Source organism: Canis lupus, chromosome X (genome assembly GCF_011100685.1).
Source record: "Canis lupus familiaris isolate Mischka breed German Shepherd chromosome X, alternate assembly UU_Cfam_GSD_1.0, whole genome shotgun sequence".
In the NCBI taxonomy this organism is placed as follows: domain Eukaryota; kingdom Metazoa; phylum Chordata; class Mammalia; order Carnivora; family Canidae; genus Canis; species Canis lupus.
The window spans coordinates 54,006,053-54,009,899 of NC_049260.1; the positions used below are offsets into that span (position 1 = coordinate 54,006,053).

Sequence of the window (3,847 nt, forward strand, 5' to 3'; positions counted from 1 at the left end):
AGGGAGCCCGATGTGGGACTCGATCTTGGGACCTCAGGATTATGCCCTGGGCCGAAGGCAGGCGCCAAATCGCTGAGCCACCCAGGGATCCCCTGTTCCAAAAAGTATTCAAAGCAGAAGTTAGACTGCAAGCTCCATGAGGGCCAGGACTCGATCTTATGCATCTTGAGCAGACCAGATATCATATCAGTCAGAGTTCTGGATTATACACACCAGAAACAGTTCTAGCTAAGTTCCTCATGTGGGGGAAATATAACTCACAGAATCATCTATAAGATTGGGATCTAATCATTAAACAAGGGAGATGAGGTCTAGCCAAGAGCCTCCCTTAACACCAGACTGCTACATGCCATCACTAACATTGCCAACCCTGAACACTTATCCCTGTGCCAGCAACCCAGCATTCTGGGTTCTGATATAGCCATCACAAATAATCTCTTGACATCAGTGGAAGAATCTGATTGGCTGTCTTTGGGTCATGTGACCATGCTAGAGCTGTTAGAACACTGGAAGGAAAACTACTTGTCTCCCTTTGGCTTCTGGATCTATCTGGAGAATGCCACCCCAAACAGCAGGGTATTTTCAAACTGTCAGTCACTACTGCCTCCTCCCATCTATTGCTACAGCAATCATTCAGTAGTTGTGGACTGGATTTGATTTTTGTGTTTATAGAGGTTTTCAGAGTCCTCTCAGGCTCCAGCCTACAACACTATTACACTATTGCATACCACACTGCTGTGGTCAGCCCCTGAAACTTGCTACACAGCAAGGCATTGCTCTAATCTCACAGAAGCCTCTAAGTGGGACACTGAAACTAATAATCTGTGCTCAACCTTAGCCTGGAATGACTCACCTTCACTCAGGCCTCACACCCCACCTTGTCCTACCTTCCATTTTTCAGGCTAAATTCTTCATTGTTTATCCTCCTGCTTCCAACTTTACCTCATCCTTTGGCTCCAATGCTTTTTCTTATTTTCCAACTTGTAACCGCTCAACCATCAATCCTGACCATACTATCTCAGCAATCTTTGTTATACTCTGCCTTTGTTAACATCCCACTTCACTCACACCAGATCTAATGAAACCCCAACCCAAGAGCATAGCTCCTTCCCCTTCATGAACCAGCCTCTACCCCATAGTACCATTCATACCCACTACTTCCACTACCAGATCAGTGCAGTCAGACCTGGTTAGGAAAAACATGTTGTAGAGAAGGGGATGTTGGATAGATAGCCAGTAGTGGCCACTCTACTTGGGCCAGATATTTCCCATGAAATGATAGTGATGGGTCTCTCTCTATTTTTACATTTATCTGCAGCCCCATTTGTCTTGGGGAATAGACTCTGAACTTGCTGGGAATCTATTCCAGAGGGTCTTGGAGAAGCCACACAGTACTGTGTAGCCCATAACTCAGCTGGTTCAAACCTGGGGCACCTTCAGATTGGGAGATTTTTCCTCATCTAAGGTAAGGCTTAAGGGTTCCTAACCCACACTGTCCATGGTGTAGCTGCCAACCATTCCATATATGTCTCCATAGCTATTTCTGCCTCAACCATGAAAACCTGATTTTGGTCCTAAAATGTAGGCTCAATTGTTCCAGGTTATCTCTAATCACTTATAAGAACCTCAACTTCAAACTTACAGCAGCAAGTAGTTATATCAACAGGGAAAATCCAGTGGGTTGTGGCAGATAGCCAACTGTCCACTAAAAATGTGTTCTTCCCTTCCATAGTTTAAAGTTCTGCTGGGAACCAGCTGCCCAGCTAGGGACTACATTTCCCAGTGTTCTTCCATCAAAATTAGGTCACGTGATAGTTTTCTGTGGCAATAGGAAGTGAGCAGAAATGATAGCTGTCACTTACAAATTGAGATAGTTAATATTAGATGTGCCTTCCTCACACTGTCCTCCTCTTCCCTTGCAATTTTTGGACCTGTGGTAAAGTTGCTGGCATTACAAGATGGATGAAGCTGGATCACTGAATGACAGCAGGAAACAGAGAATCCCTATCCCTGCAGATCACATTAAACTTTTATTATGTTAATCCATTGAGATTTCAGGGTTGGTGTTACAGTGATCAATTACCTTAAACTAACTGTGCAGCCTACTTTTGTCTCCAACAGCTGTCTATAAGAAACTCCAGTCAGCAGTTTTGATCAATGTTTGATTCTTTATGAGGCTTTAAGCTCCCCTCTCTACTGCCTTATGTAAATAGGTGTTTAATCTTACCCAAAAAAACAAAACATTGGAATCTTCTCTGCCAGGAGGCCAAGAACTTGACATATGCTTTCATTAAATTCAACCACCATCCATTGCTGAAGGATTTTGTACTTTCAACACATGTAACCCCTCATGAATGAGACCCTGGAAGCTTTCTGATATGCTTCCTTAGCATAGTCTCTAAGAAATTACTTTAAAAAAAATGTATTCTTTAGCACATCTGAACCACTCCTCAAACTCCTTTCTCAGGAAGTGATCTATAGCCTCCTGCTCCCTACAGCATACCCACCCCCAAACAGGCCACCAAACTTCAGAGCTTTTGGTACCCAGTAACATTCCTTGTTCACAGGTTGCATCCCTTGCTCTGGCACCTGTTTCAGTCTCCCGTGTCCCACTGGCTCCAGTGTCTTTTTGGCTCTCTCAAAATCAATTCTACTATATCCCTCAAGGAACATGGAGAAGTTCATATCTCCAGATGCAAACTAAATGCCTATAAAATTCTGTGTCTGTGTCTGATTTCCTGAGAGAAATCTTAGGCTTGAACCAGCCTAGACTATTCTCAACACAAAAAGGCTCCCAGCTCCTTTGGTGAAGCACCTCTTTCCAAATGTGACCTTCCTTCAGAAACTTTGGTGCTGAGGTCACAGCTATCTCTACCCCATTCCTCTCCTACTAGGAGGGGCTCTCCAGCACCATTACTGCCTGGGCTGTGTCCACTTTGTCTCTTAAGCCCCAGGCCCATTTTGCTGACAATTTAGAGGCCACAGGGACCACTCCTGGACTCAGTTCTTTAGTATGCTTTGTTTTGGGCGCAGTTAGACTCTGCATTACAATTTAACAATCCTGGACAGGGCCCATCCACTGACTTTGCCACCCCACCCCCACATCATATAATCCTGTTATAGCTTTTAATATCAGAAGATTAGGCTAATATAGCACTTTACTGGAGGTAAAAAGTCTTACTATTACCTGCTCAATCATACACACAGAGTCCATAACAATGTAAAGAATAGGTCTTTACTCTCAGCTCCGTTGCCTATTGCAATCTGGAGAGTCCTCCCTACCACCACCACCCACCACCACCCCCCACCCCTGTCTCAAATTTGGGATTAGCTCCTCTGAATCAAAGGCCTCAGCAGGCCTTTGTTCTCCCATTTAAGGGCCACCCACAGAGTTGTCTCAAGGAGCCTCTCCTCCAGGAGAGGCTTTTCTTCCTCCCCCACCCAACCAAGGCTCCTTGGCCTTTTAAGCTTCCTATCCCCTCAAAATGTCATCTGTTCTCTTTCTTGGACTTAGGGTTAGGGTGTCATTCATGCTGTTACATCTAGTTTCCCCCTGAGTGGAGCTAGAAAAGTCATTGGAACCTTGCAGGTAGAAAGGGAGATGACGGAAAGCATTCCTTACTGGTCCAGCTTCAGTGTCAAGCTATTATAAAACAATCAGACCTTTCACACTGACAAGACTGTTTCTTAGCTTGCCCCCTATGTGTAATGCTGCTAAAATAATCATATTGATCTCCTCTTTGAGTTGCATCACAAAAGATCTCCTTCTGTTACCCTGGCTTGGTATGTTTGGGGCCCACGATGGGTGCAGGAGAAAAAAAACCTTTCTAGTCACATCAGATAACTC

The 3,847-nt window shown here is 44.5% G+C and overlaps 1 long non-coding RNA gene across 1 annotated transcript; it reads left to right on the top strand.

The window, feature by feature from the left end:
* The first annotated feature begins 487 nt into the window (after nucleotides 1–487).
* LOC111094832 lies at nucleotides 488–2,021 on the top strand. Its single transcript, XR_005385965.1, has 3 exons — nucleotides 488–576; nucleotides 1,319–1,465; nucleotides 1,943–2,021. It is a non-coding gene; the product is annotated as an uncharacterized LOC111094832 (long non-coding RNA).
* Nucleotides 2,022–3,847: the final 1,826 nt, after the last annotated feature.